This window comes from Gracilinanus agilis, chromosome 5 (assembly GCF_016433145.1).
Source record: "Gracilinanus agilis isolate LMUSP501 chromosome 5, AgileGrace, whole genome shotgun sequence".
Lineage (NCBI taxonomy): Eukaryota > Metazoa > Chordata > Mammalia > Didelphimorphia > Didelphidae > Gracilinanus > Gracilinanus agilis.
In genome coordinates, this window is record NC_058134.1 from 175,121,540 (window position 1) to 175,130,137 (window position 8,598).

At 36.6% G+C, this 8,598-nt stretch overlaps 1 non-coding gene across 1 annotated transcript; it reads right to left on the reverse strand.

The window, feature by feature from the left end:
- Nucleotides 1-5,794: 5,794 nt before the first annotated feature.
- On the reverse strand, nt 5,795-5,900 carry LOC123250788. The gene has a single exon (XR_006506427.1). It is a non-coding gene; the product is annotated as a U6 spliceosomal RNA (small nuclear RNA).
- Nucleotides 5,901-8,598: the final 2,698 nt, after the last annotated feature.

Below are 8,598 nucleotides of genomic sequence, written 5' to 3' on the forward strand. Positions count from 1 at the left end.
CCAATTAGTTTTTGATTTGCCTGTCCAGGTGCCCTTACTAATTATTATTTTTATTGCATTATGATCTGACAAAGTTACATTTATTATTTCTACTCTTTTGCCTTTGTTTGCAATGTTTCTATGCCCTTTTACATGGTCAGTCTTTGTGAATAAACCATGTTCAGCTGAAAAGAAAGTTTATTCCTTTTTGTTCTTATTTATTTTTCTCCACATATCTATTAAATCTAATTTTTCTAGGACTTCTTTTATCTATTTTACCTCTTTCTTATTTATTTTTTTGGTTTGATTTATCTAGATCTGAAAGAGGAATGTTTAGATCTCCCACAAGTATGGTTTTACTATCTATTTCCATTTTAAACTCTTTCAATTTCTACTTTAGGATTTGCATGCTCTGCCATTTGGTGCATACTTATTGAGCACTATTATTTCCTCATTGTCTGTACTGCCTTTTATCAGGATGTAATTACCTTCCCTGTCTTTTTAAATCATATCTATTTTTACTTTGGCTTTGTCAGAAATCATAATTGCCACTCCTGCCTTCTATTTCTCATTTGAGGCCCAAAGGATTTTTCTCAAGCCCTTTACCTTAAACCTTTGTATGTCAACCCACCTCATATGTGTTTCTTGAATACAATGTAGGGTAGGATTTTGGTTTCTCATCCACTCTGCTATTTGCTTCCAATTTATTGGAGAGTTCATCCAATTTACATTCAGAGTTATAATTATCAGTTGTACATTCACCAATATTTTGGTATCCTCTCCTAGTTCTACCCATTGTTCTTACACTATTTCCTTTTAAACCAGTGGTTTGATTTATGCCAGTAACCCTTGTCCCCTCCCTTGATTTACTTCCCTTTCTACCCCCTCCCTTATTATTCCCCTATTTTTATTTTTAAGGTCTAATGAATTCCCTCCCACTTCTTCCCCCTTCCCTTTTTTGACCTCCCCACTCCCGTGCTTGGTTTATCTCTTCTGACTTTCTCAGGAGAGTTAGATAGAGTTTTATATCTCAGTGGATAAAGCTACTCTTCCCTCTCAGGCTTAATTACACTGAGAGTAAAGATTAATATTACCTCTTAATGCTCTCTTCCTCTCCTTCTTATAATAGTATTCATCCCTTCCCCTTCCCATGCCCTCTTTGTGTGTAATAGAATATCCCATTTTTCTTATTCATTCAAGTTTCTCTTAGTGTCCTCTACTATTCTCCTCCCTCTTTCCCACCCACATATCATCTTAGACCATTTAGTATTCCACCCTCTCCCTATGAATAATTCCTCTAATTACTATGATAGTGAATACTATAATAGTGAATAGAGTTCCTTACAGAGAATTATACATAACATTTCTCCACATAGGAATACCAATAATTAGATCATATTGAAGGCCTTAAAGAGGCAAATTTAAAAATTATGAATTTCCTTTCTTTCCCCTTTGTTTATTATTTACCTTTTCAGGTTTCTCTTGATTTTTGTTGTTGTATATCAAACTTTCCGTTTAGTCCTAGTCTTTTTTGTGCAAATACATGGAAATCTTCTATCTTGTTGAATGCCTAAACGTTTCCCAGGAACTATATAGTTAGTTTTGATGGGTAGGTGATCCTTGGTTGTAGAACCAGTTCTTTTGCCTTTCTGAATATCATATTCTAAGACTTGCAGTCTTTTAGCGTGGAGGCTGCCAGATCCTCTGTGATCCTGATTGGTGCTCCTTGATATCTGAATTGTCTCTTTCTGGCTTCTTCTTCTTCTTTTTTTAATTAGATATTTATTAATATTCGTTTTTAATCTGTTTACATACTTTATGCCCGTACTTTCCCCTTCACCCCCCGCTCTCCCCCCACCCATGGCCAATGCACATTTCCACTGGTTGTAGCATGTGTCCTTGTTCAGGGTCTATTTCCCATTCATGTCCTCCTCAGCCCATGCATTCAAGCAATTGTTTATCTTATATGTTTCCTCTCCTGCAGTCCTTCCTCTGAATGTGGGTAGCATCTTTACCATAAATCCCTCATAACTGTCTTGTGTCATTGCAGTGCTGCTGGTACAGGAGCCCTTTATATTTGATTTTACCATAGTATATCAGTCTCTGTGTACAATGTTCTTCTGGCTCTGCTCCTTTCGCTCTGCATCACTTCCTGGAGGTCTCTCCAATTTGCATGGAATTCCTCCAGTTTATTATTCCTTTTAGCACAATAGTATTCCATCACCCGCATATACCACAGTTTGTTCAGCCATTCCCCAATTGAAGGACATCCCCTCATTTTCCAGTTTTTTGCCACTACAAAAGCGCAGCTATAAATATTTTCGTACAAGTCTGTTTATCTATGATCTCTTTGGGGTACAAACCCAGCAATGGTATGGCTGGATCAAAGGGCAGGCAGTCTTTTATAGCCCTTTGGGCATAGTTCCAAATTGCCAGCCAGAATGGTTGGATCATTTCACAACTCCACCAGCAATGCATCAATGTCCCGATTTTGCCACATCCCCTCCAACATTCATTATTTTCCCCTTCTTTCATTTTAGCCAATCTGCTAGGTGTGAGGTGATACTTCAGAGTTGTTTTGATTTGCATTTCTCTAATTATTAGAGATTTAGAACACTTTCTCATGTGCTTTTTGATATTTTTGATTTCTTTATCTGAAAAATGCCTATTCATGTCTCTTGCCCATTTATCAATTGGGGAATGGCTTGATTTTTTATACAATTTCTTTAACTCCTTGTATATTTGAGTGATTAGACCCATGTCAGAGTTTTTTGTTATAAAGATTTTTTCCCAATTTGTTGTTTCCCTTCTGATTTTGACTACATTGTTTTTGTTTGTACAAAAGCTTTTTAGCTTAATATAATCAAAACCATTAAATTTACATTTTGTAATTTTCTCTAACTCTTGCTTGGTTTTAAAATCTTTCCTTTCCCAGAGATCTGACAAGTATACTATTCTGTGTTCATTTAACTTATTTATAGTTTCCCTCTTTATATTCAAGTCATTCACCCATTCTGAATTTATCTTGGTGTAGGGTATTAGACGTTGATCTAAACCTAATCTCTCCCATATTGTTTTCCAAATTTCCCAGCAGTTTTTGTCAAATAGTGGATTCATGTCCCAAAAGTTGGGCTCTTTGGGTTTATCATACACTGTCTTGCTGACATCATTAACCCCGAGTTTATTCCACTGATCCTCCCTTCTATCTCTTAGCCAGTACCATATTGATTTAATGACTGCTGCTTTATAGTATAGTTTGATATCTGGTACTGCTAGGCCCCCTTCCTTCACATTTTTTTCATTATTTCCTTTGATATTCTTGATCTTTTGTTATTCCAAATGAAATTTGTTACAGTTTTTCCTTGGGAAAAGCCGTGTTTTAGGGGCCTTTGTCCCGGCTGGCGGCGGTGCCTTCACCCATGTGGACGCTGGGGGAAAGTCCGTGCACGCCCCCAGCCACCTGGGGTCCCTTGTCTTGCAGTACACAGGTACAAGTCCCGGGGCTGCCAGTGATTATCTGGTTGCCCCAGTCCTGTTTTCCCACTTGTGCATTGGCGTTGTGTGAGGTGTGTGGTGTGGGGAGTGGGGGAGGGGCTTCTTCCTCTCGCATTTTAGTGAGAGCTGTTTCACCCCTTTATAGCGTGGAAATGCCCCGATTCTGCATACCTTCAATGCTGCGCCCTGTTGTGGGGTTCCTTCGTTCCTCTGGACTCGTTTTTATTTCCCCTTGAGGAGTCCTGTATGCTTAGGTCAGGAGAGATCAGACAGCTGCTCCTTACTCTGCCGCCATCTTAACTGGAAGTCTCTTTCTGGCTTCTTCTAAGATTTTTTCTTTAACTTGGAAGCTCTTGAATTTGGCTATTACGTTCCTGGGTACTGTCTTTTCTGGGGCTAGTGTAGAGGGTGATCTATGGATCATTTCAATCTCTATATTGCCCTCTTGTTGTAGAACTTCAGGGCAATTTTGCTGAATAATTTCTTTTAGTATGGAGTCCACATTTCTATTAATTTCTGCTTTTTCAGAAAGACCAATGATTCTCAGATTGTCTCTTCTAGACCTCTTTTCTTGGTCTGTCACTTTCCCATTGAAGTATTTCATGTTTCCTTCTATTTTATCAGTCTTTTGACTTTGTTTTGTTTGTTCTTGGTCCCTTGAGAGATCATTAGCTTCTAATTACTCAATTCTAGCCTTTAGGGACTGGTTTTCCTTTACAATTTAGTCATTTTTGGTCTTCAATTTGCTTATCAGTTCATTTGACTTCTGAGCCTCACTTTCCAATTGCAAAATTCTGCCTTTTAAACTCTTGTTTTCTTTTTTTTTTTTGAACCCTTGTACTTCAGTGTTTTGTCTCATAGGTGGAAGATTGGTAAGGGTGGGCAATGGGGGTCAAGTGACTTGCCCAGGGTCACACAGCTGGGAAGTGGCTGAGGCTGGGTTTGAACCTAGGACCTCCTGTCTCTAGGCCTGACTCTCACTCCACTGAGCTACCCAGCTGCCCTTAAACTCTTGTTTTCTTGCCAGATCTCTTCCATCTTTCTCATCATCTCAGATTTCAACTCTTCAATAGCTTGTGGCCAGTTTTCATTATTTTGCGAAGGTTTGGATGTGAATACTTGTTTTTTCTCCTCTGCTGTTTGCTCTGTTGTCTGCATTTTAGCTGTGTAAAAGTTGTTGAGTGTTACAGATTTCTTCTTGATGATCTTTCTCTTTTGGGGTTCTTGTCTCTGGCTTGCCATTGTTGGCCCTGTACCCTCTCAGGTTCATCCTCACACTCATGGTCTGTTTGCACTCTTTAGGCTCCTGAGGTCTCAGGTCTAGTTGTTCTCAGGGTCATGCCTTCTGGTGGTCCCCTTGCTTGTTCCTCTGCCCGAGGCTCTTTTAACAGTCTCAGGGAGCTGCTTCCACAGTTGTACACCCCTCTACACTGGGTCCCCACTCAAGTTCCACGGCTGCACTCAAGTTCCAAATGCTTGCTTGAACTCCAGATCTGTGTCTGGGCTTGTGTCTGAGCCTGCACTTGTGCCTGAGCTCAGGGTCTGTGTTCAAAGTCTACGTTCTTTAGCCTCTTGGGGTCTTAAGTCTTGCTACTCTCAGGAGCAGGCCCTGGTGACCCCACATAGCTACCAAAGACTCAATGCATGCCTTAAACTTTCTCTAATTCTTATGCGCTGGCTTTGGCACTGTAGGTGGTATGGGCTGTGGGAGGGGGTTGCTCAGCTCGCATTTTAGTGAGAGCTGTTTCACCCCTTTATTGCATGGAAATGCCCCAATTCCACCCACTACCTCTAAAGCTGTGCCCTGTTGTGGGGTCCCTTCGTTCCTCTGGATTTGTTTTTATGTCTTTTTGAGGAGTCCTATATGTTTTGGTTAGGAGACTTTAAGCAGCTGCTTTTTACTCTGCCGCGATCTTAACCAGGAAGTCTCTCAAAAATGTTTTTAAAGGAAATATAATATCCAAAGGCCATACTGTAGTGATAAGCAAAGATAATATATACAAATACTTTGGTCTCTTTCTGTAAAGACATATCAAACCAAAAAAACATCACTTACAGAAAATCTAATTATTATTTGGAGTTCAAGTATGAGATTTCAAAGCAAGTCAGTTCAGATTAACACACATTTAGAAAAGTCCATTATTTTTCAGTACTGTGTTAAATTCTGGAGATTCAAAGAAAGGCAACCCAATAGGAGTTAATCGTCTATTAGAGAAGCTATAACTTTATATGTCAATAGTCTAGTGTCCAACTGAAAGCAAATCTCAATAGAAAGATCATCCATAAAATCATTAGCAACTATTCAATACTTATCTCTTTTTATAATATGGAATGATTTACAATTTTGCATGCCCTTCTTGCACTGGGTCCATGTTTGTCTTCTCTGTATCATTCTAATTTTAGTATATTGAATATGAAAGCAAGCACACACATATCAACATAATTTTGAAACTGTAAAATATACCATTACTGACTTTAAATAGCATCATAAAAAAATCCTATACAATAGTAACTAAATGTATTTCCATATGGCATACATGTTGAAATTAACATTGTCTTGTCAAAAGTAAGGAAAATATATGCTCTTAGAGCATATAACAAATGACAAAAAAACCAACAACAAAAAAAAACTAAGATCCAAGAAAAGAATCAAGAGATCTTTAATGGCTGACCAAGGCATGAAATTAAACAATACAATGATATCTCGATTTTTGTTGATAATCCTTCCCAAAAAGATTGGCAAAATCCTAAACCAATGAAAACTGAGGCAATTATTTCCATGTGAATAAATGTAAATCCAATTAATTTGTTCTAGACACTCTAAAATACATATGAAAAAATATTTTATAAAGAATAAATATAATTTAATACTAAAAACAATAACCAATGAATATAAAATAAATATTAAAGACTAATGTAAAGAATAAATTAACAGGTTTATTTGTAGAAATGAAGAATGTTTGATGACAATTTGTGATTATCATCACCACCAGAAAGATGGGCTATCTTTAAAAAATATGGATTTAATTGATTAATGAATATTAAGCAAGGAAATGTTAAGGATTGTACACAAATAGGATCATTAAACTAAAGCTGGAATGAAAGTGATAGATCACTTAATCAAACCTCTTTATTTTACAGATGTGGAAAACTTGAGCCCAAAGTGGCTTAGTAGCTTATTTATTATCCCCAAAGTAATAAGTAGTAGAGATGAGAACTGACATCAAGTTTCATGACTCAAAGTTTAGTGCTCTAGATGAGCATTCTTTCAATTCTCCAATGCCATCTGCATAACCCTGCATACTACAAAAAAGTTAGCCTCTACTGAATACCTAATGAAAAATGCATGCCCTGGTTGGCCAAAACATTAATCAGAGGCCTACTGGGTCTCATAAGCTAACAAAGGAAATCATGAACAAAACAATGACAATAACAATATAAATAGGAATAGAAAGGGCCTGAATAATAAGTTTTTATATTTGCAATATGCTTTATTCTTTGTTAAATTTTTGAATAATTGTTACCTCAGTTGATAATCATTCCTTCTGCCCATGGTTTTCTAAATCAAAGTTCTGGCAAACGATGTCCTTTTTTTCTTAGTAATCAAGTAGTCAGTAATATGGGACATCAATGGTGGGTTGATGACTCATCTTATCCACTGTCCTATCAGCCAAGTGTCATGGGATGAATAGGTATGGAGGGTAGGCAGAGTATTAAAATAAACAAAAACAAAACATAGTAATATTTTATAATCATATTTTTCCTATAACTTACCAGTATTGTTAATAAAGTTTATTAAAAAATAAATAGTAAAGTCCTATATATTTATGAAGAAATGCAACATGGTGAATATAGAGCCAACCTTGGAGTCAGAAATATCTGAGTTCAAATCTTGCCTCTGTTACATGCTGGATTTGTTATCCTGAACAAGTTATTTATCCTTTCTGAGCCTCCTAGCAACATTTACTGATTGTATGTTATATCAGAGTTACCTTCCTATATCACTGGAAGAAGTTTTCACATTAGGAATCCCTTACATTAAAATTACAAATCTAGACCAAAATGGGGGAAAAGGGAATATAAATCTGAGTTATTAATATAATTTTATAATAATTACATAAATCTAGTATACTATTTTCCATATAAATTTCTTTCTTCCATAAATGTCCCTATAAATTAATAGATTTCAAAATGCCTCTTGTATGGTGTAATAAGACCAATTTCAGGTCACACAAACCATCATAAGTTCCTAGATTTAAACCTATAAAAGACCTTAGAGGGCAGAAGAAACTGAGACATACAGAGGTTAAGCAACTTGTCCAAGCTCACACAGTAAGTTAAGGTCTAAGGCCAGGTTTAAGCTAACATCTTCCCTCCTCTGTGTCAAGTGCCCTATCCATTATACACAGCCATCTTTCTGTAAAGTCAGCTTCAGAGCTAGGTAATAGAGTTTGTTTCTACTTCCTAAAATGATAATTTCTTAAGGACTGAATTCTTCTATTTAACTCTGTTGCATACAGGATTAAGAGTTAGCTTTCGCAGAGTGGGAAAGATAAGATTCCTATTATTGCTGCTGCGTTTGAAATTATGAAAACAAATTCATTTTCCCAGGATAATCTTTTGAAGCAAACCAAACCCATTAGCTATGGGGGAAAGTCTGCCAGCAAATGCTCACCAGATGAATGTGCAGATGAAAGACAAGCAATTTTATTTTTATTTGATACTAGAATGGGGATTTAAACTATGATGAATTTGTCATTAGAAAGGGTTATAATATGTAGGTCAGACATATTTAGATGTCTGTAAAAAATAAATTTAGAGTTTAGATAAATTTTAAGCAATGGATCAATTTTGTATAACTTCATCTTTTTGATGGTATGTTCAAAATGGCAAGTTTCTTAAATCTTAGTATAGTTTAGAAATTGAATTTTCATTGTCTTTAATGGATGAGTCAGGTCCCCTGGCTTTTTTAGGTAAGGGTGGACTAGGATTATCCAATGAGAATTTACTCTTTATCACCATTCCTTATGTGCTCTACTGTGGAATCTGCATAGGAGATAAGAAGAATGTTTATGCACTATTTCTGGTTGTCTTACATAGTGAAGACAAGTAGGTTTTGTTTGG